At 38.2% G+C, this 17,898-nt stretch overlaps 1 long non-coding RNA gene across 1 annotated transcript in view; it reads right to left on the bottom strand.

The window, feature by feature from the left end:
• Window positions 1-2,939: 2,939 nt before the first annotated feature.
• The window catches only part of LOC108585931, a 37,040-nt gene continuing 22,081 nt past the window's right edge, over window positions 2,940-17,898 (bottom strand). The window contains exons 2-3 of the long non-coding RNA XR_001902525.3: window positions 10,502-10,731; window positions 2,940-4,451 (exon numbers count right to left, since the gene is read on the bottom strand). This is a non-coding gene — a long non-coding RNA (uncharacterized LOC108585931). The remainder of the gene's footprint in view (window positions 4,452-10,501; window positions 10,732-17,898) is intronic.

The raw sequence follows: 17,898 nt of genomic DNA, 5'->3' as shown, positions 1-17,898 counted from the left end.
AGCCCTTACACACTGGTTTGGCGAAAGCTGTTGTCTCAGGCTAGGGTCTTTTCTGACTGGTTGGTGCCACTACCTCACCAGTTGTTAAATATTTTTAATATCACCCCTGTGCCTACCATAGCCACACAGCAGAAAGCCAAGCATTGGAGGTCACTGAAAATTCCAAATGGTCACAGCAGCCAATAAAGGAAAAACAGATAGATAATCTCAGCACATTCAATCAATTTCTCTCCGTACATTTTACAATGGCTTCTGTTTTCAAATAAATGTCCTACAAGACTGGACCTGATTCATCTTGCACTTTACGATGACATCCTTACTTGCAGATTTTTAAAACTTTATTTGTTATTCTCTGTATCACTAATTATCTTCTAGTTGCACGTAGAACACCTTGAATAACCTACTTACCTAATTATTACTGGTAATAAATACAAGACAATCAAGGCAATGAGAAAAAAAATTAGCAAAAACTTTATAGAAATCTAATTTTTTGTTTTACTAATCACCCAGATACCATGTGAGCTCTCTATTCCTATCTATTCAACTGAAAGAACTGAGAGGAGCCCAGAAGTAAAAATGAGAGGTGCAAAAGAAGGCAGAATTTCCAGATACTCTGCTTTTGCTTCAAATAAGAAGGTATTCCAAAATAGACACCACCTCTGCTCCTGCCCCAATTTAAACTATAAATTATTCTGGACAACCTAAATAGAATTTACTTGTTGAGTAAACTGCAAGACCTCCATAAAATTGAATATTACATACAATAATTTAAAATGATATCTTAGGAATCTATTTATTGACATGGAAAGATGTTTTTAAACTGTTGAGTGAAAAAATAGGTGATAAAAATAATAATATAGAGAATGTTCCTGTTACTAGTCAGCTCCAACTACCATAACAAAATACCCACGACTGAATGGCTTAAACAACAGAAATTTATTTCTCATCATTCTTGAGACTGGGAAGTCCAAGATCAAGTTGCTGGCCAATTCAGTTTCTGGTGAGGGCTTTCTTCCTAGCTTGTAGACAGCTGCCTTCTTACTGGGTCCCCACATGGCAAAGAGGATATGGAGGGAAAGAGAGAGGGAAATCTCTCCTTTTGTAAGGCTAGAGTCTTACTGAAGTAGGGCTCCACTGTTATAACCTAATTTAAACTTAGTTATCTTTTAGAAGCTCTGTCTTCAAATTCAGTCATATGGAGGGTCAGGGCTTCAACACATGAATTTGGGGGAATACGATTCAGTCTATAGCAGTTCCCTTGTTTTCACGTATACACTTGTACTTTCACACACTTTATATACACATATCTCAAATGATATACAGCAAATATCATCTTTGAGATTCCAGGTGACTTTTATTTTCTCTTTTTAGCTTATCTGGATTTTTTCATTTTTCTACATAGAGCACATACTTACTTGTGCAATGAAAAATTATATTAGAGCGATTTTCAAAGAACAGAATAAGCCAATTCAAATGGACTTAATATATGGGGCATTTACTGTCTGTCATAACTAGAAACTAAGGCTTATCTTAGAAAACTTTCAGATTTGGTTCAATTTCATAATTTAATAATAATCATAAAGGACATGAATTCCTTCTTTCTTCTCATTCTGCTTTTGTGACAGACATTACCAGTGCTCACCAACATTTCTGGAACACACAGGATATTACATTCTGCTAGCCTACTCACAATTAGGCGGGACCACATAGTTAAATCTAGACCTACACTGTCCACATGCAGCTACTGAACTCCTGAAAGGTGGTTAGTCCAAATCAAGATATGCTGCAAGAATAAAATACATACCAGATTTCAAAGACATGACATACAAAAAGAGAACATAACATATCTCATTAATTTTTACATTAATTACTTGTTGAAATAATATTTTGCATGTCTTATGCTTAGTAAAACATATTATTAAAACTAATTTCACTTGTTTATTTTTGCTTTTTAAAATAAAAATGGCTACTAGAAAACTGGTTAATATATGTACATACACACCTAGGAGAATGGTTCAAAAAAAAACATACTGATACTATCAAGCACTGGTAAGGGTGTGGAGCAACTGGAACACTCATATATTTCTGGTATTAATGCAAAATGATACAGTCACTTTGGATAACTATTTGGCAGTTTTTTATAAAATTAAGCATGAATTTATCATATGGCTTAGCTATTCCACTCTTAAGTAGTTAATCAAGAGAAATGAAAGCCTATGTTTACACAAAAACCTGTGCATGACTGTTTATACTGGCTTTATTACACTCATCAAAAACTGGAAAAATACCCAAATGTCCCTCAACTGGGAAATGAATGAACAAACTGCAGTACATCCATAAGTAGAAGACTGTTTAGCAATAAAAAAGGAACAAACTATTGATACACATCATAGCATGGATGAATCTCAAATGCATGATGCTAAATGAAAGAAGCCAGACAAAAAATGACATATTCTATGATTCCATTTATGTGACCTTCTTGAAAGGCAAAACCATAGGGTCAGAAAACAGATCAGCAGTTGCCAGATGGTGAGAATGGGTGTACCTGGTTAACTACAAAGTGTAGTGCACAAGGTGACTTTGAGGGGTGATGGAACTGTTCTAAATCTTGATTGTAATGGTAGTCACATGACTGAATGTGTTTGTCAAAACTCACAAACTTACAAAAAGGATAAATTTTACTATAGGCAAATTATGCCCTAACTTAGACATTAAAATAAATAAATAAACAAATAAATCTTAGCAAACAAGAACCACCTTCAAATTTAGTAATAACAGTCAGGCACAGTGGCTCATGCCTGTAATCCCAGCACCTTGGGAGTGAACTTGGAGAATCACTTGAACCCATGAGTTTGAGACCAGCCTGGGCAGCATAGTGACACCCTGCCTCTACAGAAAAAAATTTGGAAATTAGCCAGGTATGGCAGTCCATTCCTATAGTCCCAGCTACTCAGGAGGCTGAGGTGGGAGGATGGCCTGAGCCCAGGAATTGGAAGCTGCGGTGTGCTACGATTATACCACCACACTCCAGCCTAGGTAACAGAGCAAGACCCTATGCCCCGCCAAAATTTTTTTGATAATAGCAACAACAATCAACAATAAATATAATAATATAGTCAAAATTATTACATTTCTGGCTTGCATTAAATTTCCACCAGACAGCACTTTCTTAGGCAATAGCAAAGTGTTACTTTCGGTGCTCTACAGCAACATTCCCTTCCTCTGCCTCAATGCAGCCAGAAACCAAAGATGGTGGCATGGTAAGATGGTGGAGCCTCAGTCAGCCCAAGTTCCCAAAAAGCTATGTGGAAAGGCCTCTGGCAACACTTGCTGGAGAGCTGGTGTGAGAAATAAACTCGGTTTGGCTAAGCAACAGGGATTTTGGAGCTGTTACTTCGGCATAACCTAGCTTATCTTGACAAATGCTGCCTGCCACTGTGTCAGCTTCATCTTCCACTTGGATCCCACTTTTAGATGCAAAATAGTTGGCAGCAACTCCCAGCACTATGTGCTTTTTTTTTTTTTTTTTTTTTTTTTTGGTCCATTCTACAAAGGATTAATCCAAAGCTGTTGAAGAAAAGCAAGGAAACTACTTTCTTGTGAACCCCCAGCAAACGTTTGCTTTTTGTTTTGTTGGTTCACATTCACTCCCAGGTTCATCCCTGAATCAACATATTTGACCAAATTTGAGATTTCACTACTAGCTAAGGCTTGAAGTTTGAATTATATCACATGCCCCGACACTACAGTGAAGAGTAGGGTTAACTTCTCCACAAATTAAGGTGACTAATTAGTTATCCAAACAAGACACTTTTGAGAGCAACAGAGAAAACTGTTAGTAATTATGTCAGGATAACAAAATAGCAAATCGGGACTCCCCAAAGCACCTGCCTTCCTGGGGGAGATGTGGATAACTGAATGAAAATTGGTGGTTACTAAGAGAAGATAATGGGTACTGGGGAAACAACCACAATAATCATTCTTAAAAACCATTTTTAACCACATATCTATAAAGAAAACAAAGAGGTTGTGCGGGTACTCATTACCAAATCTACTGTCTATGAGGGAAAACTGAGTAGAGTGAAAAGCTTGGTCCAGAAGCCAACTTGTTTTCAAGGTACTCTTTCCAATGTAACAACACAACTAGGAATCAGCATTGGTGAACTTAAGCCTGTAATGTGTCCTGGGCCTTCCCATGCTTCACCACCAAGGTTTTATAGAGAACTCAGAACAGAAATGACAAAGAACAACATATTCCACCTTCTCAGAAGTAAACTCAAGGCTTTGAGATTATGTTTATTGCAATCCAAAGATTTTGGCCTCCGCATATGTAGGAAAAAGAGACTGTGTCATCTCGCTGAGCCCAAGAAGAAACGCCTAGGATGCAGTCTAAGCTTAAGCCTGGTGGACTGACCTCAGATAAGTCATTAATAAATCTTCTAAGTCCTCATCTGTAAAAGGGAGATGATATTTAGAATCTACTTCCCAAATCTGGTTGTGTTGAGGCTCAAATTAGGCAAATGGATATGAAAATCTTTTGAAACATTAAGAGCACTATGCAAGTATAAAGCATTATTATTAGGAACTTTCAGTTAGGTCAGGCATTTTTATGTGCAAGTCAATTTTAACAGTATGAATAATCATCCTGTTGTAACTGGAGATGAAAATGCTCCCAGAGGTCTGTTTCAGACGTCTATTCAGATAGTTCTAAACTGATGACAATGTTGATGATGATGATCATGATATTTATCTAGTCACGAATGAAAAGCAGGAAGCAAGGATAAATGATATCATACTTGGACCCATGTAAGAAGGCTGAGTACCTCTTAGTGTCTTTACTGTTTTTAACATGTTCAGTGATGACAGAACCAGAGCCATTACTTTTGCAATCAACATGAGTCTGATATGTTTGCTTGCCCTAATCCAATAGCTTTTAATTTTGCTATTTTTCTCTCTTATTTTGTGAACATCTAGTAACAGCCAAGTTGCAAATAAGTCTGACTTTGGTGCCCCTGGAGTGATTCAATCTTAAAATGATTGTAGACTTTGAAAAGACAGGAAAAACTGGCCATAGGTTCTCTTGGGAGTCCCCCGGCAGACAGGCAGTCCTAAACCTGCTGTCATTTTTAGGAGGTTATAGAGTTGAGAAATATTTCCCCTGTGGGTACAAGACAAAAAGAAGGTGCGAAAGCAGACAGTGAAGAGCCATGACCCTGTGTCCCTTCACATCTTGTTTAGAACCAAAAAGTATATGGAATGTGAAAGTGCCTCCAAGCCTGGAGAAATGTCTCCGTTTCCTTGAGTTGGCTCCCTCATGTCAGCTTCCGATCCCTCTTCAGCGTCTGCCTTTCAGCTTCTCCTCACCAAAGCTTAGAAGCCTGAATTCGAATCAACATGCATCAAACGTGGCAGTGGTATATAAAATCTAACTTGCACTGAAGTAAGGCCAAAGCTTTTTATAAAGTGTAGATATGCACTGTCTTAATTTGCATATGGTATTCTAATCAGGGAAAGATTTGCTATAAAGAGGAAAGCTCACTCCAATAAGTAAAAGGGAGGAATTTGTATAAAAATGAAATTAATTTCATAAATAGCTAAGGACAGAACAAAGTTTATGTACATAGGTACCTACATGATCTAGGTACATATCCAACATCATAATTTTTCTGTGCTCTCCCCTCCATTGAAAAAAGTACAACTAAATATATACTCTTTTTTAATTTCTTTTTTAAAAAGAAAGATAATTGTCTTCATCCACAACTGTACTTTTAAATCCTCTTATAGTCAGAGTACATTAAAAAACTTAAGCTTTGAATTGAACTGGAAAGTTATTCATATGGTACTACCTTATATAATCAGCAAAAATAACCTATTATTTTTATTTTCAATATAAATATAGGGATTCCATAGGTAGCTATCTATACCAATTAAAATTTTTTTAAACATCCTAATTAACAGATTAATTCACATTTTAATGGCATAAAGCACTTCACCCAGAGTAACGCCTGTCTAACTTGAGCAGTTGCAGAAGTCCCCAGCTAGCCTGTCTTCCCAGTGCCCATGTGATTGGAAGGAAGCCTATGTGCATTTACCCATTGAACTTTTTAGCCCATATCTGGCATCTCCAAATATATATCGTCATTATTCAGGGAAGAAGCAACTACAGTTTACAGTTACTGAAGAAGTACGCATCAGCTACCTGTAATAGTCAACTTAGTCCTTTTGTAAACAAAAATAGACAATCATAATCAAAACACAGTAATAAAAAAACACAGTTTAAATTAAAACGTAAAGATTAACAAACAATATAACTGATCCCAAAGTAGAAAAAAAAAAATCATGGAAGAAACAGAAGGAAATTTTTGAAAAGATTGAATTAGTATCTTCAAAGTTATTTGAAAGGACAGTATTTCTATAAAGCAAGCACTGACAGCTATTTTTAAAAGAGCAGCTAAAAACATAAAAGGTGTTTTGGAAAATAAGTATATAATTCCCAAAATGAGAAAAAACCTAATAGGAGTTCTGAATAATGAAAGAAATAGCTGACGACTTCAATCAGTTAGATAAAACCAAGGACATTTTCAAAACTTAGAGCAATAAAAAAGAAACAAGATAGATCCAGGAGATGCATTATCTGTCTACTAAGAGCTCTCAATGGAGGACAGAGAGAAAACATAGGGAAAGAACCAATCAAAGAAAGAGTAGTAATTCATGCTGAGAAGATGGAGGCCTGAGCGCACATCCCCCTCTCTCCCAACTGATTAGTAGGATAAACAGCTAATGTGGAGAGGCCCTTGGGAGTGGAGAGGGAAATGTAGAAAGTGTGGCCTACTTAGAATTTAGTGTCCTACAGGGACAGTTTACTTGGCCTGGTTAGGGCAGTTTCTGTACAACATCATTTACACAGCTGGAAAGATCAAAGACCAGACATCCAAGGAGAAGGCCCATCACTCTAACAGAAACTGAAGTGATGTGTACCGATTTTGCATCTACTAAAATAAGGACTGGCTGTTTGAGCCTAATAAATGCCTCCAATGCAAGAAAACCCTCTAGTTCCACCATTACAGGCCATTCTTAGGAGGAATTGTACCATCAAGCTGAACTGCCCCCTTTTTGTGATGCCTCAGAAGAAGGAGCAACTCTCCCCACTTCCCCAAACACACACACACACACACACACACACACACACACACACACACTCTCTCTCAAGAAAGCTGACAGACACTGTGTCAAGTTTCTGCTCACTGCTGGCACACCAGAAAAGTCATATATTTGTATTCCATCTTTTGCCTATCCACCACTGACGGAAAGATCCCAGTGATCTGACTTACACAGCTACTGTTAAAGGAGAGTGAAAAAAGATTCCAGGTATTATTTAAGGGGTTAAGTAGCTTGAAGGAGGAAGATCAGGACCAAAAACCAGGACAGCAGTATCCCGTTAAGGCAGTTAATGTCCAATCCTTTGAATGCCAGGACTTTTTTGCTTACCTATGGTGGTGCATATCACAAAAATTAGGCATGGACCTTATTTTTAGCTCATCAGCTATTGTGTTAGTGTTAGTATTTTATGTGTGTCCCAAGATAATTCTTCTTCTTCCAATATGGCCCAGGGAAGCCAAGAGGTTAGACGCTCGGGGGGAAAAAAAAAAAAAGACAATTTAATAAAATGAAGAAAGAAATTAATGACATACAAGAAGATTTTGGCAAGTGAAGTCTCAAAGCACTAAAAATATTTGTTTGGAAAAAAAAACTAAAACCATTGTACTTGAATTTAAAACTTCACTAGAAGAACACCAAAATAGAGTGGATACTTCTGGAAACAAAATTTAAAATATGAAAGATCAAATAGAGGAACTATGACAACAAACCCCCAAAATATCAAAGTTGGAAGTCACAAGACATGGAGGACAGATCCACAAGAGTTGAAACAAACAAATAAATAAAAAATGTCATTCCAAGATGTAAAAAGGGGTCATACGAAGGAGAAGTTTAAAAAGACAACAGAAGAAAGATTCTGCTTCAGACAGAAATGTGCCAGGCATATGGTGACTCATGTCTATAATCCCAGCACTTTGGGAAGCTGAGGCAGGCAGATCACTTGGGGTCAGGAGTTCGAGACCAGCCTGGCCAACATGGTGAAACCCCGTCTCTACTAAAAATACAAAAAATTAGCCAGGTATGGTAGTGCATGCCTGTAATCTCAGCTACTTGGGAGGCTGAGGCATAAGAATCGCTTGAACCTGGGAGGGAGAGGTTGCAGTAAGCCGAGATCATGCCACTTTACTCTAGCTTGGACAACAGAGTGAAAATGTGAAGAAAAAAATAAGGGAAGGGAAGGAGAAGGGGAAGGGGAAAGGAATGAAGAAAGAAAGGAAGAAGGGAAAGAAAAAAGGAAGAAACAGAAAGAAGGAAGGGAGGGAGAGAGAGATAAAAAAGAAAGAGAAAGAGAGAAAGAGAAAAAAGAGAGAAAGAGAGAGAGGAAGGAAGGAAGGAAGGAAGGAAGGAACGAAGGAAGGAAGGAAGGAAGGAAGGAAATAAGAGAAAAATGTGCCAGGCCTAATTAATTTTTTAAATGATACACATTTTGACAAAATCTGATAAAATCCATGAATGCCAAAGATTAAAAAGTAAAACCTCGTACTTCCAGGCAATCTTTGTCTCTCTCTCTCTCACACACACAGACACACACACACACACACATACAGATTAATTTACACAGGAAAGAAAATTACAACGGATTTCTCACCTGCAAGTGTGGAAGACAGGGAAAAATATATTTATGTGCTTTCCAGGGGAAAAGAGTAAGATCCAAGAATTTTTTACCAGCCTAGATATAATTCCTTTGGAAGGACAAGTGAATAAATTTATATGATCACAAAATATATTACCTATGTGTCTTTTCTGAGAAAACAAAGAAGCAAAGAGAAAATTAATTCAGGACAAGTATCTCAAGTTAGTAAAAGATTGAGTATACAAGAAACAATGGTAAACAAACAAAAAAAAAAGGTAAGTTTTTAAAAACTGAAAAAAAGCTGTTAAAACCTCATAATAATGCAATTTTCAAGTATAAAATAAGTGTTGCTAAGAATCATTTTAAAAAATGCATAATTCCAGGAAGAGTAATAATTGAGAATTAAAACTTCAAAAATTCCTAAAAGGGTTAAAGAAGAAGAAATTTTGAAATGAAAGTTTATTTGAAGATGGGGAGAAGGAGAGAAGAAGTAGTGAAATAAAATGCGAAAATTATTGCTGTATTTTAGTTCTAAAATGTCAAGATCTGAATTTTGAAATTGGTATTAGGAATGGGAACAGAGAGGAGAAAGACTGTGGATGTTGGAAGGAGCAGGGCAGAATTGGGCCTTCATCTTAGCCTAAAAAAGTAAAGAATGCATCTGCTTTTCAAGCATATAGAGAACAGTTATAAATATTGCCCATATATTAGGCCATAAATAAAATCTCAATAAATTCTGGAAGGAAAATACCATACAAAACATATTTGCTAACGGCAACAATAAAACAGGCCTTAAAAAGAATTGAATAGGTTTTATGTTAAATATATACACTTCAAAATGTGAAAGCACTCCTTTAAATAACTCTTGGTTTAAAGAGGACATCAAAATCAAAGTTTCAAACTGTAATAAAAATAATGACAAAGAAAATTGCTTATCAAATAGTATATGGAATAGCTCAATGTTGTATCCGAAGAAGGAAATGAAGAATAATTGCAGCTTAAAAGAATTTACTAAAACTAAGGAAGGTTGAAAACAAAATGGTTAAAATTATAACTCTAGAATTAAAAATGTAATAATAAATCCAGAGAAATTCAAAGGAATGAAGCAATAAATGTAAACATAAATTAATTAAATATAAAACAAAACTAAATATATAGCAGTAAAACCAAAAACATATTTTGGGGGGAGAAACAATAAAATGGCCAAGATTTGACAACTTAGAGAAAAAGAGAAAAGATACAAATATAACTGCCTTCTCCAAGACATTAAGAAGGTGAGCCGTTGGTAAGGTGAGCCCTCATATCCTTGAAGAGTCTCTGGTAGCTATTGTTTGTAGGCCAGGATAGGAAAAGCTGCCATCTAACCAAGCTCCGTGAATTCAATGAGGATGATGAGATGCCAGGATGGCAGGAAGAAAGTGACAGCAGTTAATTGTCAGAGACAAAGCAGCTGTGGTTACCGTCATGTAGGCAGAACCAAAGTAGTCATCGGAATGCTTGGATCTGCAGAGATCTTTGGTGTCAGCCAAAGTCCTGAGATCACAGTGCCCTCAGGACTGAAATAGATGGGCAGTGTACTAAAGACTTTCTTGATTTGTCTAAGTGGAAAAGCTCTAAATCTAATAAAAGAAGTCTGACTTGAATCACAACAGAGAATTGTGGCCCCTCAACCAGTTTCTAGACCCAGAGCCCCTTGAATGAAGGGAAGGCTAGTATTCTCTTGAGGAGGGACCCTGCTGTCCTGTAAGAAATGTATAGGATAAATCGTACCTCTGGACTCCCGAAGAAACGTTGTGTCATTTAGCAAGGAGATTGTACACGAGGGAAGGAACATAATTATAATTTCAGGATTTCTGGAATCTTGATAACATACTTAGGATTCAGTTGGATAAATATTGCCAGGGTTTATGTTGTAATTCTTTTGGAGTATATAATGTCTCCTCATAGGTCGCTATATCTCATCCTCCGGTGGATGGTGGGTCTCAAGTCTGGTCACAGGTCTAAAAGCAATGAGAGGGAGTGTGAGGAGGTCCTAAAGGGCATCATCATTCTCCTGCAAATCAACTACCTCAAAGGAATCCATTGCACAGGCAACAGAAGATAAACTGCGTCAGTCAAGGGAGACATGTTGCTCACCCCACCCTAATCTCCCTCAAAGTTTCAATCCATTACAGGTTCGAATCTTATTTAAATATCATCAGCTCAAAAGTCCCAAATCTCATCATCCAAATCAAGTACCAGTGAAACCTGAGTATAATCTGCCTTGGGGAAAAATTCCTCTCCTTCTGTAGACCTGTGAAACTAGAAAACAAGTTATCTGTTCACAAAGTACGATGGTGGGACAGGCATAGGATAACAGTCATAGATATTCCACACACCAAAAAAAAGCAAATGGAAGAAAGTAAAAAGGTCTCTGGTCCCAAGCAATTTCAAATTGCAACTGAGAAAACTCTATTAGGTACAAAGGCTTGAAGATAATCCTCTTGAGCACATGGCTCTGCCCTCTGGACCCAAGACTCTGCCTTCTGGGCCCAAGGCTGTACTCTCATCATCAGCCTTCCTTTTTCTTGAAAGAAGAGAAGAGCGTGTTTGCAGCTGAGTAGTTGTATCAGCCTGTTTCCTGCCTGTAGAATTTTGGGGGATCGACAGACTTCTTTCATTTCATCCAGTGTTTATTCCTTACAGTCCAAGCTAGCACTGTTTCTGCTGAAATAAGAGTCTTAAAACCTTTGCAGGTCTCCTGTATATGTCATGGGAAGTTATACCATTAAGCAAGAGGCTCCTCCAAATATATTTCCTGAATAATCACATTTCTATTCATGATTTCTGCTGAAATGGCTGAGGAGATCTATGAATCACATGCTTAATCTCTTCAAAGAGTCCTCTGTGTAAATGAACATCCTTATCTTTTGATTCTTCCAAAACACTAGATAAACATTGTCCAGCCATACCCTTGGCTTTCTTCTTAGCGCGTGGCAGTGAATCTCTAACTCTTAAAATATTTTGCAACCCAGATAGCCTGAGAATTTCCCAAATTATCAAGTCCTGTTTACTTTTTGCTTAACAGTTCTTTCCTTAATTTATCTCTTTCTTCTCTCATTTTACTATAATTGGCAAGAAGAAACCAAGCCGTACCTTCATTACTTTGCTTGGATACCTTCTCCTTTAAATATTCAAGCTCATTACTTACAAGGATTGTTTGCCACACAACTGATGGATATAATTCATGTAAGCTTTTTGTCATTATGTAACAAGAATCTTCTTTCCTCTAGTTTCCAAAAACATGTTCCTCATTTCTTTCTGAGCCTTTACCAGACAAGTCTTTAATGTTCAATTTCTACCAATAATTGGTTTATGACAATCTAGGTATTCCCTAAGACAATATAGGGCTTCTCCACCATGTTCCTCACTTCATTTTGAGCTCTCACTGGCAGAGACTTTAACACACATATTTCCACCAATAGTTTGTTCAAAGCAATTTATGCTTTTTCTATTATGCTTCTCAAAATTCTTTCAGCTTGTGACCATTACCCAATTCCAAAGCAACTTTTACATTTTTATGTATTTGTTAAGCAGTATCCTACTACTGGTACCAAAATCTGTATTAGTTTCCTATGGCTGCTGTAACAGATTACTACTACTTGAAAGCTTAAACAACACACATTCTCTTACAGTTCTGGAGGTCAGAAGTCCAAAATCAGTTATACTGGGCCAAAACAAAGTATCTTCAGGGTCATGCTTACTCTGGAGACTCAAGTGGAGAATCTGTTTCCTTGTCTTTTCCAGCCTCGAGAGCTTCAACCTTTGCCTTTCTTGGCCCATGGCCCCATCAGCCATCTTCGAAGCTAGCAGTGCAACATCTTGCCTCAGTATCACATTGCCTTGCGTCTGTGTAATCAAATCTCCTTCTTCCTCTCTCTTTCAAAGAAACTTGTGGTTATGTTTAGAGCCCACTTAAATAATTAAGGATAATCTCCTCATCTCAAGATCTTTAAGTCACATTTTCAAAGGCCCTTTTGCCATATAAGATAACATTCACAGGTTCCAAAGATTGAGATATAGCTATCTTTGTGGGCCATTATTCAGCCTACCACATTGGATGCTAGACATCATGAATCTTGCCTTGTTGGGTGCTACTGTGAATCTTACCTTGCTGGGTGCTTTCAAAAGCGTAAAAATCTTACACTTTAAAAAATATTTGGGGGCTTTGTTCTTGAATTCATTAAGTTACATGGAAACAGTTTGAATCTTTCAAAGCTTTTTTTCAAACTTTATTAGGTGGGAATTAGAAAAATCTTTAGCCAATGGCTAATTTGGTTCCAATAACTTTCTGAATTTTTTATACAATTCCCTATGAATTATGAGGTTTCCTACTCTGGCTGGTGAGAACGTGATGCATTTCCAGCCCTTGGTAAGTACCGAGGATTGTTGCCTCTGCCCCTTTCAGATGAAATTCTGTCTGCAGTCTTAGGTACTCTCTTCACACGTATGAGATTATCAGTACCCAACAGACCTCTGGAAGTCTCTTAACAGCTCTCTCTTCTTTTGTACTCTACCCCAGGATCTCAAGCTGATTATTCTCTAAAGACTCTTAACTTTCTCTACTCCGCTCATGGAGACCGTCAGCCTCTGCTGGGTGCCCCCTTCCTGCACTATGGCCTGGAAACTCTCTCCTGGCAGTAGAATGGGCAATCACATGGCTCTTCTACGCTTATCATGTCTCAGTGAATATTGTCCTGCATTGCCTGATATCCAATGCCTGAAAACCATTGTTCCATATGTTTTATTCAGTTTTCCAGTTGTTTTAAGTATAAAGGAAGAGCAGGTCCTTGTTACTCCACTTTTCCCAGAAGCAGAAGTTCATAAAATTTATGTGAAAATACAAAGGGGCCAGGAGAGCAAAATAATTTTGAAAAAGAATATATGTTGAGGACTCACACTACTGCCTAGTTTCAAATCTTAAAATAAAACAATAGCAATCAAGATAATTTGGTATTTATATAAGGAAAGAGTGTATAAAGCACTGAAACAGTATAAAGGGTTCAGAAATAGACCTCATATATATGTGGTCAATTGTATTTTTGTAACAAGAAAAGGGAAAGGAATCATCTTTCCAACTGGAAGAGTCAGACATCCATACGTAAACACAATGAACATTTACCCTTATATCATATGCAGAAATTAACTTGAAATACATAATATACATAAACTTAAAAGTTAATATTCTAACACTTCTAAATGCCATAGAAGAACACTTTCATAATTTTGGGCTAGGCAAGGAGTTTTTAGATAAGTTATAAAAATACAAACCATTTCTACAATTGATTAATTGGACATCATCCAATTAAAGACTTCTGCTTTTTGAAAGACCCCTGTTTAAAAAAACTAAAATGGCAGATTGGGAGAAAATGCTTGTAAAATACATATCTGAATAAGAAATTGTATCCAGGCTATATAAAGAAATCTCATCACTCAATATTAAGAAACAGATATACCTAATTTTAAAATGAGCAAGAGATTTGAACAGACACTTCACGAAAAAATGGTTTAAGGCAGCCAGGCGCGGTGGCTCATGCCTGAAAACCCAGCACTTTGGGAGGCCAAGGCAGGCGGATCACCTGAGCTCGGGAGTTCGTGACCAGCCTGACCAACATGGAGAAACTTCGTCTCTACTAAAAATACAAAATTAGCTGGGCATGGTGGCACATGCCTATGATCCCCCTACTCCAGAGGCTGAGGCAGGAGAATCTCTTGAACCCAGGAGGCAGAGGTTGCAGTGAGCCGAGATCACATCATTGCACTCCAGCCTGGGCAACAAGAGCGAAGCTCCATCTCAAAAAAAAAAAAAAAAAAATTGTTTAAGGCTGTCATAAGCACATAAAAATATGCTTAACATCATTTTCACTAGGGAAATGCAAATTAAACCATAATTAAATACCACTACACACCTACTAAAAGAGCTAAAAGTAAAGCCTGAAAATACCAAGTGCTGAAAAGAATGTGGTGTTATTGGAACCCTCACACCTTGCTTGTGAGAATGCAAAATGTTTCTGCCACTTTTGAAATGTTTCACAGTTTCTTTTAAAGTTAAATATACACTTAACATATTACCCACCAGCCCCACTTTCAGTAATTTTCCAAGAGAATAAAAATCGTATATCCACACGAAGACTTTGCAGAGAGGTTTACAGCAGCATTATAAATGATGGCCCTACGCTGGAAATACTCAAATGTTCTTTAACTGATAAACGGATAAACAAATTGTGATATACCTATACAATGGAATACTACTGAACAATAAAAAGAATAAACTATCGGTACATTTAACAATATGAATACATTTAAAAAGCATTATGCTAAAAGAATGAGTCCAGACACCAAAGGCTACATACTATATGATTCCATTTATATGATATTCTGGAAAAGCAAATCTACAGAGAGCAGCAGTCAGATCAGGAACTAGGACTGGGAGAAGGGGACTGATTGTAAAGGAGCATGAAAGAATGTCCTGGGGTGACGAAAATATACTATATTTTAATTATGTGTTAAAAGTCATTGAAATACATACTTTGAAAGTGTGAATGTTTCCATATGTAAATTACATGTCAGTAAAACTGCCTTTAAAACATATCTAGTCACAGAAAAACACATACATGTTATGAGCCCATTTATGTGAAGAAACGTTTAAAAATTTAAAATATCTATGCATTTACAGAAAGTCCTAGCAAAATATACACCAAGTTATCTCTGGAAAGGGAAGTGAGATGGGGAGCCACCAAAGCCTGGATTCTGTAGAACAGGGGTCCCCAACTCCTAGGCCACAGATCAGTACTGATTTGTGGCCTGTTGGGAACTGGGCGGCACCACAGGAGGTAAGGGGCAGGCCAGCAAGCATTACCACCTGAGCTCCACCTCCTGTCAGATCGGCTGCAGCATTAGGTTCTCATAGGAGCATGAACCCTATTGTGAACTGCGCATGCAAGGGATCTAGGGTGCATACTCCTTAGGAGAATCTAATGCCTGATGATCTGAGGTACAGCAGGGTCCCAAAACCATCCCCACCCTCACCCCACCTCCATCCATGGAAAAATTGTCTTCCATGAAACCGGTCCCTGGTGCCAAAAAGTTTGGGGAACCACCTCTCTAGAAACAGAGTCTGACACAGAATTTGGCAAGTAGGGCATGTTTTTAAGCATCTGGACTTGTATAAGAGGAGGGGAAGAAACAAGATTCTCTAAAGGATGAAGTTGAAGGGCAATGAGGTCACAATCTAGCATCACCCAATCCCATGGAGAGTTCTGGAGAGTATACGGCTGTTTAGAGGTGTCCCATGCTGGGCCCAAATGACTGGGCATTTTATTAATAGTTCCCCAGTGGATCAGTGAGAATGGCGGTGAGACCACTACTGCTTCCACTTCTTTGTTTCTGGACCTACATATTCTTTTCATTGGGGCCATATAGGATAGTATGATACCTCATAGAGTACCACCTCCAAGCTGATGCTTAAACTGCACCTTTGGTAGACCAAAACTCTCCTAGGCCAAGAGTTACTGAGTGGTGCCATCTCTGATGCAGCCAGTAAGTCTCATAGGCATGGGTTTACTTCTGTGCCTTCTTTTCTGACAAGCGGGTCCTCTGATCTGATGCCATGTCATCCTACTGAGATCCCATCCTAGCGGGTCAGATATTTCATAAACCCTCAGATAGTCTTTCTAGTTGAAACTTGTGGGCAGGAAAGGCAAATCCATGGCCAGAATGCTTGGCTTTTTCTGTTAGAACAAATCTCTGGCTTTTCCAAGATAGAAAGTGATCAGTGTACTTACTTACCACTAAATGGCCGACTGGTCTCCTTAAGGAAGAGTAACGTATTGGAGGCTCGGTGTTGTTTTCTCTGGCTGGAGGTTTGGGCATTCAATGGCAGCAGTAGCCAATTTAATCTTGGTAAATAGGCAGCCATGGCATTGGACCCACCATGCATAGCTTTCATCTTTCCCACTGTGACCACTCCAAGCAAGCCCATCTGCAAGCCCTGGTGTGGCCAATGACCAAGGCTAGTTGAAGTCAAATGGCCAAGCAATTTTGTCTACAAAATTGTTCTTTGCCTTTTCCATGATAGATGCTCTCTGATGGGCATTTGCATTTGATATAAAGATCTTAACACTTTGTGCCCACTCCCATGTGGCCAACATCTTTTCATTACCACTGCCCACGAGTTTGTATATATTCGAACATTGAGCTACTTTTCTTCCCATACAAAGTGAATAACCAGGTACACTGCCTGAAACTCCTTCCTCACTGCCTTCCAATGCCTCTCCCCAGTGATGTTGCAGTCCTATTACTGCCTCTTTTCAGCATGTTCTTATATACTGAGCCGAGCCATCTGTAAACCTCTGTAAGCTGGTTGTAAGGGATCTCCCAGATGGCCATAGGGATGAGCTGAGGGAGGAGCACTGGTGGAACAGTAGCAAATAGCATGGGGGTCTGGGCTACCTGCTTATGCAGTTTGCTTGTATCCTTAGTCTAGCTCATGCTTGATCATACATGTACCTCTTTCCTCTTACAATGGATTGCTACTGAGCCTGCCTTTCCTTACACTCTAGTCCCACTTCCAAAAGCATGGTTATTTGGTGTCTCGTGGACAGACGCTCCATCTCTACCAGAACTCAATAGATAAACAGTAAATATTTTTCAAAGGGCATATAATTCTCTGCTATTAAGCCATAGCCTAGCTCCAGAACCCTAAAGGCTGAAACAGAATCTTTTCCCACCACTCATATCTAATATCACAGGGTATGCTGGATCATTTGTGCTGCTTACATTGCAACAAGGACCTGCTGCTGAGCTCTTTCTTGCTCTGGACCCCACTCAGTGATGGCATCCTTCTGTAGTACCTAATATATGGACTGGAGCAATAGTCCCACACGTAGAATATGCTGCCTCCTGATCCCAAAGAGGTCTCTAGGCATTGGATTTCCTTCTTTATGGTGGAAAGTGCAAGATGCAATCATTGTCTTTCCCTCTCAAGGGATGTCTTAGTATACCCATGACTACTGAGCTCCTAAAATATTTTAAAATATGATAAAAGTTTGAATCTTTGTAGCATTTATCTTTCACCATCAGACGCATAGGTGTCTTGCCAAGACCTCCAGTACACTAACCACTTTTTG

Source organism: Papio anubis, chromosome 3, assembly GCF_008728515.1.
Source record: "Papio anubis isolate 15944 chromosome 3, Panubis1.0, whole genome shotgun sequence".
Taxonomy (NCBI): Eukaryota; Metazoa; Chordata; class Mammalia; order Primates; family Cercopithecidae; genus Papio; species Papio anubis.
The sequence above is the reverse complement of the archived record's forward strand: the minus strand, read 5'-3'. Positions and strand labels throughout refer to the sequence as shown.